The 17,839-nt window shown below is 32.7% G+C and overlaps 1 protein-coding gene across 3 annotated transcripts in view; it reads left to right on the forward strand.

Moving 5' to 3' along the window:
* The window catches only part of LOC134252253 (immunoglobulin superfamily DCC subclass member 4-like), a 44,451-nt gene that overhangs the window by 9,601 nt on the left and 17,011 nt on the right, over positions 1-17,839 (forward strand). For 2 of the 3 annotated variants that reach the window (XM_062734685.1, XM_062734689.1), the window contains exons 1-2: positions 4,646-4,767; positions 10,369-10,493. The gene's annotated coding sequence lies outside the window, so the exon portion shown is untranslated. Of the gene's footprint in view, positions 1-4,645; positions 4,768-10,368; positions 10,494-17,839 lie in introns of those variants that run through there. The other variant, XM_062734686.1, reaches the window with a different exon arrangement.

Raw genomic sequence — 17,839 nt, forward strand, 5'->3', positions numbered from 1 at the left:
AAGCAGCCTGTTGCTTGGTTCATTAAGCCTTGCCAGGAAACAAAGTTGGAGTTTCGGGAAATAATGGTGTTTCGAAATTTGAATTTCATTAACATTTTCAGAAACGGGGGAATTTTCAATCAGTTGCTTCATCTCAATTTATTTTGCATATTGTTTCAAAATGAATTTGAATTACTATATCTACGAGTATATATTGGATTCCGAAACTTCCTAACAATCCTCACAAACATTCATAGTGGACTTCAGTAAATGTTCTACCAAACCTTTTTCTTTACTCCTCACTCAAATACTAGTATTAACAGTAGTCTGGAGAAACTTCAAGAATACTTAAAAGTGGTGAAAATCAGATGTTGATAGTATAAAATTCCAAGGAACTTTTGGAACATTTGAAATCAACAATATAAAAACTTATGACTATTCACCTTCATATATAATATATCCAACGATAAATTAACGTCCTTTCTGACAGCATGGACAGCTGCCTTTTCAGTAATAATAGAACTCGTAGATTTACATACCTTTTCATTGGTCTATTGCAAACTTACTTTGTTACAAAAATTATTTGATTGTACAAATAAGTTCTCTGAAGTTAATGCAAAAATGTTATTGTAAAATTTGTGGATAACGAACAGTATTCGAGCTCAAAAGTCCATAAAACAATACAAAATAGGAGCAGAGCAAACACGGACCTCCAAAACATCAGAGGTGGGATCAGTGCCATGGAGGATTGACCATCCCCTGCTGACAGGTCACTTCCGTTGTGTGCTTCTAGTCAAATTCGGGAAATGACGGAAAAATCCGTCTTTCATTCAATGTGTAACTAATGGCCTAAACTTCACTCAGCATTTGACTCGGGAAATAACGGATAAATCCGTCGTAAATTTTGTGTATAAATAATGGACTAACAATTAGTATGAAAAACGTCAATCAGCATTTGACTCAATGATAAATTGTATTTGCTGACAAAGTCATTGTATCAACCTTAAAACTTACGAAATGATGACTTTAAGCAAGACAGCTGACATTCTTGTTTCGTCAACTTGTTTGTCAATAATTTACCTCGATTTAGAATTGTACATACGTAGAGCAGGCTCTTGCAAATCGAATCAACTGAGAGATATAAACCCCTAATGCAGCTGATAAAGGTATATTCCTGCATGAGTAAGGGAAATTAATGATTGAAATGTTAAACTCATCACGTTTATCATACATGTAGAGCTTGTTTGTTGGATTAAAATTATCGTCTTTTTCAAGTAAAATATCCAAATATGAAACAGATATGCCAGACTCTGTGGTATTTTTTTTTATCTCAAGCTCACCGGGATACCGGGTATATCGTATCTACATCAGAATGGAAATAACATTTGTTAATTGCCAATACGTCGTCGATATATCTAAATTCGAATATATCTAAATATCTAAATAATTGAGTTTCTGATTGACAATATCTACGGGAGTTGTGGAGACCAGATCTTCCAACAATCTTTTGAAATTCCCACTTGTTCCATTTGCACCCCGTTATTAGTAGACCTATCTTTGCATTTATATGAAGCATAATTTGTTCAATTTTTTATGCGAGAAAAAGAAAGCCTTTTGCTGTGGCCTTCAACTCGACATTTAGATTTATCGACGACGTATTGTCAATTAACAATGCTTATTTTTTTATGACGACACGATACATGTACAGTATATCCCAGTGAGCTTGAAGTCAGTTTGACATATCTGTTTTATATTTGGATATTTTACTAGAAAAAGACGTTTATGGTAATCTGAGAAAGCTTTATCATAAACGTGATGGCACTAACTTTTCAATCGTCAACTTTAGTTACATAAGCAGCAATATACCCTTGTCACTTCCACACGGATTCTTATTTCTCAATTAATTCGACATTCATTTAAGCATGCTCTATGTATGTACAATGCTAAATCGAGTACAGGTAATAAGTTATTGACAAGCAAAGTGATGAAACAAGAATCTCACCTGTCTTGTTTCCGTAAGTTCTATGGTCCATTCAATTACCTTTTTAGCAAAAACAATTTATCATAAAGTTAAATGCTGACTGACGTTTCTCATATTTAGTGTTAGTCCATTATTTACCTACTGAGTTTCTGTTATTACCCGATCAGGACAAGGAGCACACGACGTGTGTTACTGGTCGACAGGAGCACCTGATGCCTCCTGTGACGTCCTTGTTTGCTTTGCTCCTACCCCCGTAATTGTTTATTCATGATCAAAATCAATGCTGAAATGCAAGTGCATCCGCCCCACCCCTATTATATTATTTTTACACATTTTGTCAATAAATGAAGAAATGCAAATCAGTGTAATTTATTTTCAACCATCATTAATGCTATACAAATATTGCCTTATGTCAAAATATACCTATTTGACATTTATCACATCTTAAATAAGAATAGATCTTTAGTTTTCATTCAGAATAATTTTGTTTCGTTCCTCTTGGAGCACAAACGACAAAATGTCAAACAAATGCCATCAAGACATGCACAATTACTCCAGTTAACTAATTTTTTGGAAGGAATATCAAAATGTTTTGTTTGTCTCCAGAAATATTTATCTTTATGCCATGACGTTATACTACTGAGGCAGTCTTACATACAATTTTTTCAAAATATATATGAATTAGCCCTGTAATTTATAACACAATGTAATTTTTCACACAATAGAAGAATATAAGGTAGTTAATGTAAAACTACATGGAATTATATATCTCTAAATGTACGTGTAATTTTTTCTGTTCCCGGTTAACCATTGCAAAAGTTATACCTAATGTTATTGGCGACATCTTATGTTCGCGATCCTTCTGTTTGTAATACATGTACATAAAGGTAGGTGAATTATATGTTCGCGACGAGATATATTCCTGAGTAAAAGAATGTCGCGAAACTCGCTGATATTTCTCGTTCGCAAAAGTTGGTTTACAAATTTATATGATTTAAAATAAAATACACATGCATGTATTGAACAACAATAATTATGTAAAATCAGATATCTTAATTTGGTATTTCGTGTATAAAAAATCCGTTTAAACAATACAAATCAGGAGCAGAGCAAACAGGGACCTCTCAAATTTCAGAAGTGGTATCAGCTGCCATTGAGGGGTAATATTTAATTAAGTCCTTAAACAGGGGAGTATATGCTGCTTCAAAGCCTATCTTTATCATAAAACAATCTTTGGTTAGTGGAGGAATGTTAGTTATCGGCAACAGAAAGATGAATATATTAAAACATTGTCAGAATGCAATCTTTCGTTAAGTTAAATGCTGACTGACTTTTATCATACTTATTGTTAGACCGTTATTTACACACTGGATTGCCGTCGAATTTTGTCGTTATTTCCCGATCATGACAAGGAGCAAATGGCGGGTGTGACCGGTGGGCAGGGAAATTACACCTGATCCCATCTCTTGTGTTTTAGAGGTCCATGATTGCTCTGCTTCAAAATTTATATTGATAATGGACTTTTGATCTTGAATAATGTTCGTTAACTTATTTCATCCAAAGAATTGATTTCCAAATACAGCACTAGTTTCATACAAACACGAACAGTGAATAAGTTACAAATACCAGTCTTAAGTCTGTAATTTTTACAACCACTTTGCGGGAAAATGCATTCATAATTTGCGACAACATGAAGAACGTCGACAAATCCTGAGCATGACATGTATACATAGAAAATGTTTGATTTGTGTTTCTGAATCAAATTACTATTTGTATTACAATTTTTGACAGAAGGAAAAGATTAAACCTCTTTCAACAATTATAATGTATCAAATGACATTGCACAGAAACATACTGAGCTTCAAAGTAGATATTATTCCTCTTTAATTTCGGGCTCGCATATGGAAAAGATGAAAAAAAAAGGTTAGCCACTGCAAACATCAACGGACATCGTCAATAATAGATTTCCTCATCAATCTGTTGATTGTTGTGTTTGGATCACATTAAAAACATATGTATAGGATAAATTAACACTATGCCAGAGGATAATCAAAGAATAAAGATATGAAGGGAAACCTGCACTTTGATCATGCCAGCGGGTCAGAAACAAAAGAAAAACATTAGAAATTCATTGAAGTGCTCCAAATCGTCGCTATATTGTTTAAAGAGTGTCTGTTCGTGTTGCATCGTAGAAACGCGAAACCCATTCAACTATACTATCCTGTTGAATTATACATGCGTCTTATTTGGCGTAAATTCTTCTGTGATCGTTAAGTTCCGACAACATTTAATGCATTGACATTTATCTGTAGAAACTTGGAAAAGAAGCAGTGAATGACGTTTGAAAACATTTCATTCATTTTTTTCTGGGTGTATGTGCATTTTTTGTCTGTTTTAATTGAACGAGGTTTTAAATATTTGTCATAAATATACGTACTCTCGCCAGTGCAGCCTGCTATTGCTTGTCAACAGTTAATTTTCTCCTCATATTTGTCCAATGACTTAATTAATGACAAATCTATATCAATTAACATATACACATTAATAATCTACAGTTTTCTCAATTAAATTTGGATTCTGAGATAATCGGAATCAGTGAGTATACGCCGCCAAGGATGCCTCAATGAACGACCCACTATTGATCACACTGAACCGACCAATAAGTTACCAGATTTGATTCATTGCATTTTTTTCTTACAGTAGCGCACGCCAAACTCCGTTCCCTTTCATCCCAGTACGATTTGCAAGCACTGTGAAGTTAGCAGATGGAAGATAGCGCATCACTAGCGGGACCTCACCTAGTACAGGTAGGTTACTTTCACCTGAGTGTGTTTCACCCTTAATTTTTAAACTTCTTTAAGCCTCGCGTGGGAGTGGATTCATATACGCATCCTCTCTGTGATAATTTTTTTTAAATTGAACTGCTTTAATTTCAATAAAAGTTTAATAAATTTCACTGTAGCTTTATTATTTGTAGTGTTTACTTTAAATGATACAGTAACTTTTATATTAGTTTTGACAAGTTTTGAACATTCAGATATGTTGTTTGAATTTGAACCAAACGATCTCTAAAGCTAAGCATCACATTGAAAAGCTTGCCGGTTTATAATGTCGATTGCACATTGATTGAATTATTGTTGTAAAACTACGCAAAATGCATTTCAGAACGTGTTTTAACAAAAAATAAAACAAGGTTCCTGTGTTTTCACTTTTTATTAGATAAATTATTTTTCCTCTGTATTATTTGAATTGATAATGAAGAATGTTTCACATTGAATAGAAAAATAAAACTTCATAAATTTCATCGACAAAAGAATTATAGTTGTTATAGATAATGTCTAGAGGGAAATAATAATATTGACTAACAAGTTATGATTAACGGAACAATTATGGAAGTGTGTGAAAGTATGAATAAAACGGATATTTATGATATTTGAAACAGTCAAGAAACAGGTCGATTTCAGTATCTTTTTTACGCTTTACTGACCATTTTGACAACTATTGCTGTAAGGGTACATTTGATTTTCAGATACCGTCCAATTAAGATACCCGAGTTAATCCACAGTTAGTTAGAAGTCTTCACAAAAAAATCGATTGTTGAGTGATTCATTTGCTATCGAATCCAAAAAATTAGAGAATGATTGTAATACTTTCTTACACATATGATAATTTAAAACCAAAATACATGTAGGTGAGTACAATTTATTTTATTGAATTTAATACATTGATGCAGTTCTTACCAGGTTATCAAAACTGTGTTATCCCACAGTCCTTGAAGCATAAAAGAAGACATAGTGAAAATTAAGATAAAACAGAAAAAAGGAAAAACCTTGTACCCTAACTGAATCATGTCAATAACACAAACTCCGATTTTTATGTTTAAGACATGTGACTTCGTAATACTCACTTCTTACTTGATCCGCGATCCATTGCTCCAGATCGAAAAACCATACGCTTATAACAGGCTTTATTTTTGTGTTACGCAGAGATTCTTTTATTCTATTATACAAGTATTTTCTGACTTGTAATCAAATATCATTGATTAAAATCTACTTGTTATTTTATTTTCTGATAATCTTCATAATTTTGGATATTATTGTAGAATAAGTCTCTTGCTGTAGGTTATTTTTATAAACAGCAAATGTCCGTCATTCGGTCTTAGTCGGATAATCTGATTAATGTAAGCAAGGGCACGATTGAAATTGTCGCATTGCTCACCATTTTTCTTATTTTCTCACGTTCAGTTTTTTCTTAATAACCGGTTTTAAATTGAATGTGTGTGTGTATGGGTGTGAGTGAGTGTGTATTATTCATTGTTGTCGTGCGCCATTATTTAAATGAGGCATATCTTTACGGAACATTTTGTACATAGAAGTAATGTAATTTCTTGTAGTTCGAGTCAGAAAGGATTGTTTCGATCTAGCAATCTAATTTGTAACAAAATATAAAAAAAATCCCATCGATATCAAAAAAGTACAATTAAGATTTTTTTGGCCGGAGGGGTGGGGATGTTACAAAAAATAGAAAATCATTTTAAGAGAAATATGCATCAAAATTATATACATTCCTATAACTTAACAAAAAGGACCAGTACAGATGTCTGTATTGGAATTATAAATCCTTATCTAGTAAATACCATGTTTTAAAGCATTCAGCTTCAAATATTTTGCATTGAAAAAAAAATATATGACTGCAATAAAAAAAATGAAATAAATCGTGTTTGTTGGAACAGTATTCAGTATACATGTTCAGGTTTATTTGATGGCAAAAGAAAAGCCGCACTCTTCAAAATTGTTACACTTTTTAACCGCTTAAAATAAAACGTCGTATGGTTTAACCGGATCTTCCCAGGCAATTTATCCTTATCTTTCAAATGACCGTCGATCGTCACATAGATAAACAAATGCATCGTATGATGCATGCTCGTGAAAACCTAACTGTATTTTTTACAAAGGTTTTGGGGATGGATGTATTTGAAGGAGGCTTCTCAATGACATAGATAGTGCACCATTGACTCAGTACCTATCAGTAATGCAAAGTGTTTTATCTCGTATATTTTCACACGTTGTTTTTCAAATCTGTTGAAAACTGCAGTGATACAACCAAGTTTCTTGATAACATTTGACATGCAAAGCTGAAGGGGAAATTTCCTCAACACCTCGTTGGACACAGTTTGCATGTAAATATGGAGCCGAGCAAATTGGCGCGGTGTGTGGGTAGAGAGCAGAGACCAGACAACGATAAATATCTGCCTGAATCCATCTCTCTACAGCGCATATTGTAGCCCTCGGAAGCATATCAATGTCTGACAACGTACTTTAATGTTGATATAAGCTATTGATATTGAAATTTATATTCCGGAATCGCCACTGTTCAAAGCAGGGTGGCATATTACTGAGCATTAAAAGAAGATCTACAGAAAGCGGAAAGAAAAATAACAGAAGGCATTCTTGGTCGTTAAATTGTTTCTTGAAGCTACATGTGTATCTAAGATTAAGATGCTATTGTCTTTCACTAATAAACAATTTTCAATCGTCAGTGAGTACATGGCTAATCATAATTAGTCATGCACTCATGTTTATCAATGACAATTGAAAATTGCCAATTAGTGAAAGACATAAGTTTGCTACAAGATAAGAAAGATGCTTGAATAAAATTCAATACACAATTTACATGAAAGGAGACAGTTTTTTTTCTGAAACACTTTAGTTATCTAACAAACAATGTAATGGAGCGAGGGAAAAAAATGAAACTAATTAACATTCCAAAGTGTTCATATATGTTTACCTAAAAAAAAGAAGTAACAACAACAACTAAAATAACGCCGAGCGATATAATCTGTCTTTCTAGTACAACCTGAGGAAATGTTAATGAATATTTCATTGTTTAGAATGTGTCTATAGTTTTATTATGAAAATGTTGATATTTTGAGTGTATTGAAATTGAATTTCATGTCGTCTGCTTTAGATTCACGATAAGTTCACGTCATTGTGCGCGCGGCGTCATTGTGAAGCCTAATCGCGTTTTACAATACACAGTTGTCATATTACATTTATCATGTCAAAAGCTACAGCATTGTTAATTGAATGTTAATGTGTAACTGGATATCCCATGATGATGGTATTTTTAAGGTACATCCGTAAAATGCTTTTTAATTTTCAATTGTGAAAATAAGAATAGTAATGAAATGTTTCAAGGAATGGTCATGTAAAACAAAAGAAAAATCATATATCAGTGTTAGGACTTATGCCGTGTTATTTGAGAATCATTATAAACTATTGTAACTGTTACGTTGAAAAAGGGCATTAGTCATTGTTTAATTTAGACTGTTATCTTTTGATGTTTTGTGTTTGACTGTGATGAGAGATTCCCATAAGCAGAACCATACATAGTAAGATAATATGGATTCCTATTCTAACATTAATTCGCCACCCTTTTGATCATCAGGATTTTGCTTTATCATTCATCTTAATCTAAACGTGTTAGGGAAGGACAGTTTAATCCCACGATTCCGTGATTTGCAGAAAATTCCTTCTAGATTATGTCATTAAAATGTTCGTGTTGCGATGTTTGAATTTTACTTTTTCTAGCATTTTGCAACGAAACAATCGCCCAAAAGAGAATTTACTTGAAAAAAAGATTTCATTATTGTAGTTTTAAACAAATTGTAATTACATTTTTCAAACTTTTTTTTCTCTTGAGAATATCGTTATAAAACACATTTGTGGTCGTCATCTGTTTTAAAAAGCATTTAATATTGGGGGGGAAAGGATACATTTTTAACCTTTTTGTTTTCCAAATTTCCACAGAAAAACGGATGTGTGTTTCTTTGTGGCTTTCCCTAAAGGGAGTGTCTGGGAGAAAATATCGTTATTTGCAAAAAACCTTTGATTTTACATTACATTAGCCATGGCATATGAATGCAATTTAAACTTTAAAAACAATGCATTTAAAGTACATACAAATAGCAACGAGGCTATATTGCAAGCAACACACCTCATTTTAATTTCCTCACTGGAATTTTAGCTAGACATGCTCAATTGACACTTATTGACATGAAACCATCCTATTTCTGTTCTTCGATGCACAAAAGCACCGAGGAAGCAAAAAAAAATGATAAAATAAAAATTTCTAGCAAATTTATACTTACAAAATATTGCATGCAAAACTTTCCTAACACTTTGTTTCTGTAAAAGTGCATAAAAACATACAGACAGTGTAAATAAATTACTATAGAATGACAGTTTAAGAACAATTGCAACGTAGTTTAAAACTTAAATTTCTTTTTCCCTGTATGATTTAAGAGTTCAAGCAATAAAAACCTCAGCTAAAACTGTTTGTTGTTATTTTCTCTGAAAAGATAGCTTTTTTATTATATTTGCTATCTGTTATGTATGCTGATTTTTTTGTTTGTTTGTTTATTCTTTATTTTTTCATTTTTTATTTATTTATTTTTGGTCACAGAAATCTGATGGCACTTAAAATTTGATTAATAAAATCCTGAACTTTTTCTCAGAGGGAAAGGTACATTGTAGAGTAAAGACAGATACACGTACGCTGCGTGTCCTTAAACTTCAAACCCAAACTTCACATGGAAAGCATGCTGAATATGCCTTAAAAATGCACAAAAATGCAACTAACCATAGAGTCCAAAATGTACATGAAGAATGGGGTGGTTATCTGCCTACGAATAATATGATCATCTGATCATAAAATTAAATTAAATAAAATTCCAGTCTTCATACAATTAGCGAGGTTTTTCTTGCACATCATACATTTTATTTATTTAGACTAGACTCCCTTTTTTCTGTAGCTATTCTTTACCCTCTGACATAAAATGTTTGAAATGCCGGTACATCATACACTTGTAAAACCCATATAACACTGTTCTTAAAAGAAAATATTTGTTTAGTATGAAAAACAGTCTTAAGATTTTATTAAATCCACAAAAATGATCGATGAAGCTCTTTTAGTGATAAACAAACACCCCGTCTTCCCGTCAGTAAAGATTCCGTTTGGCCGCCCACCAACAATTCCCATCCTACACCCCTCATTACTATAAACCCCGCGACGACAGTGTGTCCAGAGTTAAAACCCGACCTCTCAAGTCCAAATGATAAGAGATTAACTCACCATTGCTTTCTTTGTTAAAAAGACTTGCTTATCAATAACATTATATATATTTTAAAAACTGGTTTTCCGATATACATCGCGTCTCAGTTCTTCTTTAATTGAAAGAGGACAAAAATTATACTCGATCGTTTTCATTTCTGGTAGAGATACGAGACATACAGACCCTATCATGGAGTTGCATCACTTTATTTTCTAACGGATCAATTTTTTGATGGATGCAGTGATTTGTTTGTTAGATTTTCAGCTGATAACGCCAGATTCCATTTTCTTCCTAGTGACTCAGATTTGCTGTGGGACTACTCTTAATGAAAAAGACCACGTCTTCCGGGCGACAGAGTTGGTTAAAGCGGTAAAGGAAAACTCCCCATCACACATCGAGTACTCTAGACCGAATTCCATAGTAAGTTAAATCTTTTATCACTAATCTTCTTTACTCATTCATGAAAAAATGTTTAATGCATGTCAAACCATTTAAAATGCATGTCAATTTTTACTGTTGGTATGGATGTCAATATATCTTGTATTTCCTTTTGGTGTAGATTTCTCAATGCCCTGAAACTTCATTTAAGTTTAGTTCTATTTAATTCAAACATCGGGAAGTTATGCAACTGGAACTAAAACTAGGAGATATATTTAAATTATAAAACTAAGTTAATGATAAAATGCTTTCTGACAATATTTTGTTCTATTATTTATAGGAATTGTTAGTTTTTATCGTAGATGTCATTAGTCTTGCCTGATACAATATTCAGTTAAGGGAATAACTGTATGCAATATGAGAACAGAGAGCAGATATTTCAGTAATGATCAATTTTAACTGCAAACATTAATCAAATTATTGTAACTGTTAAATGAATTACGTGGCATCTGATAGTTAGAGCTGCCATACAATTCATGATTTGGGAATTCCATGACGTTCCTTTAATGACACCTTTGCAAGACATGCAAGACATTGGCAAGTCAGATGATTTCTATTTCATGATGATAATCAAGTTGTCTTTCATATTTATTTCTTCACATCTCCGTAAATTCGTCCCCCAGCTATCATTCTTGTATATCCCTCGTTGACCTCCGTCAATTTTCGTACCCAACCTACGAAATATATTTCGAACATTTTAACCTTGTTTACAGAAATGTAAGCTTATAATGTATTAAATTGTTGGAGCACTCTTACTACATTCAGTTCTTAAGGTTAATCAGTTATTTTACTATTACTTTAATGTCAGCCATTTTTCCCGTATAAAAACTTATTTAAAGGCGACTGTAAAAGAAAATTAAACACCACCCGTTCATAATAAAAATGGCGTAAAATCTTCCTCGACTATTTAAAACGAATTACACACAACGGAGAGAATTCTGAATAAATAGATAACAATCTAATCTACAGCGTGACCCTTATTAAGAATTCAGTATTGAAGAAGTCCCTGAATTGTGACACAATGTCGGATCGGAATTCCCATTTCTCTCCGGTCAGTGTCTAGAGTTTATAATTATCGGGTCTGTTTCGGTCCCCGGTGAGGTCTTCATTCTCTGATCTACACCTCCGAGTAACGACAACACCGGGTTCTCTCTGCAAGATCAATAGTCTGTTTTAAAAACATCGATATAAACCTTACGGGTCCCAAACAAGTATCACAGGCTGCAGAACGAACTCGGCTTTTGCTGTTCTAGAGGTTAATTGCTTCCAGTTACAATTGGTATGAAAACTTTCCAGAAGTTAATCACAGTCGAATAGACCTTGCTATATGTTCAGAATATGTAATTCACATCTGAGTTGATTCAGATATTCACATTTAGAAAAAAGAAAAATGAAAAAAGTTCATAATTTTTGTATGTTTCAAATAAGATTTTAGATGATTTGTGGTCGAAGACACGATTTTTAATTTACGAGTTCTGTTGTTTTATTTTTATCCCCGAACTTTGACGAGGCGGTTAAAACACACAACGAGTAGAAAATCATACCCAACCACAAATCATGTGAGATCTTTTAATCACAATGTACATGTATTTGCATCACTTTCAATGTTTTACACTCTCTTATATATGAATCAACAATTTACATTAATTTTTCTTCATCTCTTTAACACAAAATTTTTTGTGACCCCAAAGTGGGATATGAATGTATGAAGCTAACGAACAGTATTCAATCTAAAAAGTCCATTAAACAATACAAACCAAGAGCAGAGAAAACACTTTTATAATACCACAGTTGGTATCGGGTGTCATTGAGGACTGAGCATCCCCTGCCAACCTGTCACACACGTCGTGTGATCCTTGTAATGAATGGAAAAATTCATCTACAATTCAGTGTGTAAATAATTGCATAACCACTCGTATAAAAAAAACGTCTGCCAGCATTTACATGTTAATATCTTAATGATATATTTGCTGCCACGGTGATTGTATCAGCCATAATGAACTTACGAAATGATGACTTTAAACGAGACTGCCGATATTCTTGTTTCATCAGCTTGTTTCGTCAACAATTGTCCAATGAGCGAGGTTTAACATGTGATGATATTGTTATTTTCCTTTTTACAAAATTTGTTTAATCGGAATGGACGAAAATTCACGAGATACTATATATTACTAGAGAAACGATTTATTTTCCTACATTTAAACAAGAAAATGCTTTCTTTGTTTGTTATTGGTGGAATTAACGGAAGCAGCTGTTGCAGAAAAAATACATAACCCGCTTACGCGGGTTATGTAAATTTTTTCTGCAATAGCTGCGACCGTTACTTCCAGTAATAACAAAAAAAGAAAGGCATTTTATTGTTTATATTTATATCTGTTTAAATAATCATTTAAAAAAGGATTTAAAAAGTTTAATTATTGTATAAATGATGCGAACGTCTTTATACGTTTCATTGATGGAACAGCCATGATCAAGAAATCTGTACAGGCGACATGCCTAATGTAGTTCATGCAGTGATTAACGCGATGGGTTTTCTTAAGAAATAAAGGAGAAAATATTCAGTGGATGTAAATATTTAGTAAATTAATTAAAAAAAAAAAATAACACTCAAACAAAAAAATCAACACAAAAGCAAATCAGTATTATTACGAAACGTGAAAAGACAGTAAGAAATTGATTGCTGACGTCTTGCATACTACACTGTACCGGTAATTGTTAGTCCATTATTTATACACTGAATTGACGACGGATTTTTCTGTTATTTCCCGATCATGACAAGGAGCACACGGCGGGGGTGACCGGTCAGCAAGGAATGCTCACACCTCCTGGTACCTGATCCCACCTGTGATGTTTTAGAGGTCCGTGTTTACTCAGCTCCTATTTTGTATTGTTTTATGGACTTTGGATATTGGATATTGAATACTGTTCGTTATCTTCATATCCTTCATTTAAGTAGCAGATTTGGATATATCTCAATCCGCCCTTAGCCAAAGTTCTTGTGAATTATATTTACTTTGCGATGAATTTCAAATGATTCATTACCAGAAAAATTGGTGTTTCCAAACGACAAACGATTTAATATTCGATGCCATCATTGGTTACTCATGGTTTCTTATTTATTATTATTACATATTAAATAACAAAACGATGATGGATTCTTGCACCACAAATATGGCAGTATAAAAGATTTCTCGTTTTCTAATGTTCATTCTAATGTAATGCCATATAGAGTTTATAAATCAGTTTTGGGAAACTTTTTAAAAGTATTATACGAATGTTAGGAACAAAAGAGTAATATAATTTTGAGATGGCATCTTCTAAAAAATACAAGGATGACAATTTTTTCCTGTGTAATTAATGCACACCTAAAAAAAATGGAAGGATCTGTCCTCTGGTTGTCCATCCCAATTTTTCAGACGGAAAAAGCGATGATTTTTAAAGTCTCACCTGTTCATCTTACAAATTTTTACGGATATAACAAACTCGAAAAGAGTGATAGAACTGATTTTGTCCCTTTGAAGTTAAAAATACTGAAGTTTTTATCTTTTGTAACCAATTTTTGTAATGATTTTGTTATATTATAACGGACTTTTTATGTAAATATTAATATTTAAAATTCAGTGCATCCTATAATTTTTGAACGCCAAAGTAGGTTTTGTATTTAATCCTTTCCAAATTTTATCTAGCAGTTACACTTGAAGGATATAATATACTAGAAATTCGATAGATATACTTAAACGTATTTTTATACAAATTGCACGATTTACCGACGTAGCGAAGCAAATTTGCAGGTCCCCAGGACTTCGCTATAATTTTTATTGTATTTCAATCGAACTATTGCCAAATTGGCAATTGGTCAATATCCTTCAAAATTCCTAGGATGATCAGTTAATAGTATTTACTACTTACCACCCTTAATTAATCACTAGTCAATTCAGTATACATGTAAAAGCAAGGGCCTAACTTTTACATATGCCTAACAATTGGTATGAAATAACTAAAGTCAGACAATATACGGCTCAATGAAAGGTTATATTTGTGATCAAGGTTATAATACCGAAAATAAAATCAACAAAATACTGACTTTAAACGAGGCTGTTGAAATTCCTGTTACATCAACTTGTCAGTGAGTAGCCCGCCATGTTTAAAAATTTTATCGTACTTAGAGCATTCTCTTGAGTAAGGGATAAGAAGTCAAAAGCAGGTTATACTGGATTATTGTTACATAATTAAGGAAAGTTAACGATGGAAAAGCTGGAGTCATTACATTTGTCATAGAATTTGGTTGGTATTTGGCCTTCATCTTTTTAAGTCAGTAAAACATCCACATATGTTTAATAGATGTAACAGACACTATGGTGTCTTATATTTCAAATTCACTAGAAAGTATCAAGTCGACATACGACTGAAAATAACTATTACTAGCATTAATTGATAAAACATCGGCGATATATCTGAATATCGAATTGATGACCAAAGCATTGTTTCGTCTTCTAAAGAGAGTTGTGCATACAAGTTTGTATAACACATTCTAAGTGAATAAACCTTTATTTTTTGTCAATGAGATAAAAAAAACCACAATATTTACTAAAACATCGACAGGAAATTGCAGAGCATATTGATTTAAATGAAGTCAAATGAAAAATAACTTTTTTCCTCGAACAAATTCTATTCATTTTGATAATATGATCGATCAATCAACTTCTGAATAGAAGAAAATTTAAATGCTATGGAAAAGTTGAACGGAAAAGATGATGTTTAGTTAAGAAATGATATCAAAACAATAATTTTGAAAAATATTGTTACACTTGGCAATTACCAATGTTTAGTAAATAATAATAATATAGTACTATACCCTACATATCATACTGAGATGTGAAGTGTCGCATTCTCTCAATTCTCGGCATTCCGGAATCAACTGAGAAAATAAAAGACAAATTGCACCCACTAGATATTCACATACCGACATATTTTCTTTGGCCCCCTGAAGGGGATAGTACATTGTGATCGCTCCCACCTTTTATCTGGCGATGAGCACCAGATCTCTTCCCCTGACATTTTCTTGCAACACTTAACCTGTTTTATAGACCTTGTAACTATGAATGAAATATTTGCATTTTTATGAATGAAATTTTTAGGTGACAACAGTACAATAGCCCGCCCACACTTTATTACTTTTAAGAGTTTCACCTACGGAAGACGATTAAGTGTTTTATTTGGAATTAATCTTTTTAAAACACGTGTGCAAAAAGGAAGTAAAAATTGAAAAATAAAGATTTAAACACCTTTTAACAGATATTAAATAAATATAAAAATATCTTTTTGAAGTTTTGAAAGTTATTAGATAAAAATACTCCCAATTTGACTTGCCAATCCTCCTTTTTGATAATTAAAAGGCTTTATTGCTGTATTTAAGTTTAAATGTCGAAATTGATTTGGGAGAGGATTCAAACTGATCATACAGAAATACACATAACACTTAATGACATTTGGACATAATGCACATTATCCAAGCTCTAAAAGCCTTTGAAACTTAAAAAAAGAGAACAGAGCAAACACGGAACTTTAAAACATCAGAGTTTCAATCAGATGCCATGAAGGAGTAAGCATTTAAAGAAACATAAAGGTTTCCAAACTTGACTTATAGAAAGTTTTTGGAAAATGTTTAATTATGTTGCTCTTAAACGTCCTTTCATCCCTCCCCTTGCCACTTATTCGTGACAATATTATGACCCATAAGGAGCTCTGGATTTTCTTAAATTTCCGACTTTCCAAAAAAGGTGCCTGTTTCCTCAACTGAAAGTTAATTTTTTCCATATAATCATTTCTCTCACATGATAAAAGTAAAGATTTAATAATAAAACATAGTGTAAGTTAAAATTGCTGCTCTTCTACCTATATATTCTTTATATACAAAAATTCATTTCAACGTGCCATTAATAAAAGTCTTCAGAAACCATAAATATTTCCCGTTTTATACCAAAAGTCGCTACTTTTGCAATTTTTTATGGACCTGGCCAAAGTCCCAAAAGGTTGAGAGAGCCCTGGCTTATCCTCAATAACTTGTAAATTTGTGCAAACCCTGCTATACTAAGTGTGAAGCAATTTCCTACTTTGTTGTCAAACTTAATGGTAACAATAAATATAGTGTTATGTTTGCCGACATCACTTGCTATTATAACCTAAAATCCCGGGCTATAATCATAAAATGCTTGTTAGATATCAAGCACCATATCCGCAAAAAGAATAATTGGAAATGCTTCAAATTGTCTTATTCACGGTTATACCGTGCGGTGATCGATTTGGACAGTAAGAAGCTAAGTCAAGGCTAAAGGACGAATTCATTCGCTTATCAGAAAAGCAGAATCTTCATCTTTACCAGAATCCTTCATTTATTCATTTGAATATCGCCTACTTTCGTTGACCGTACACTAAAGAGTAGCTGCATGAATTTGAAAAAAATACATTTCATTTATGGAACACTTTGTATGTATTCATGGTTTCTGTTTCCCATGAGTCTCAAGTTGAGTGAACGTAGATAAGGTTCATGAATAAGTCTGTCAAAAGATTCCGTTTGGAGTTACCCTAGGATCACAGCTAATTTTCAGGGAACAAATTGCACATATTCTCCAAGGACGTATATACGAGGGTTGTTCGAAAAGTTCGTGGACGATGTCAATCTTCGTTATACTACTCACTAGAAATTTAAAATAAGCACATTATAATATGTAAAAATATTTGTTTTGTTGATGTGTGAAGTTTTATTCCATTCGATTTAACAGAAATCAATTTACGTCAATTTTAAATCAACACGTTTGGTACCCATGGAACACTCTCAACGGCAATGTAACGTCAAAACATAGCGTCAAGAGTTTCAAAAAATACTATTCCTATACATTTCATACAGTATAATCAAATGTTCCTTCCTTAAATTCTTTTTCTAATACTTGACATTTATTTTTTAAGAATTTCTCTCGTTGTATAATTTCCTTCGTTAAGGTTTAAATTTCTTTTGCTCCTTAACTCTGCTTTCACAGAATAAGCAACTCTGAAGCGCCTTTGTCTTTCCTTAACGTTCCAACTTTTTAAAGTTTTTGTTCAGAATTTTACAGTTAAACCGTATCTTCACAGATTATTATCATCCGATACAGAGTCTCTGTCAGTCAAATACTGCATGTACTATGTGTACACACATGCACAACTCGCTTGTGACATATTTTCTTGATTCCTCCAACATTTTTAGAGTTTATTCAGGAATCTTCTTGAGTAAAACAAAAAATTGCATCGTTATCTGCTGCTCCGTGACGTTCTAAAACGTCATCGTTTTT

The sequence above is a fragment of the Saccostrea cucullata genome, unplaced genomic scaffold (genome assembly GCF_032062105.1).
Source record: "Saccostrea cucullata isolate Sc308-1 unplaced genomic scaffold, CSIRO_AGI_Scuc_v1 ctg130, whole genome shotgun sequence".
Lineage (NCBI taxonomy): Eukaryota > Metazoa > Mollusca > Bivalvia > Ostreida > Ostreidae > Saccostrea > Saccostrea cuccullata.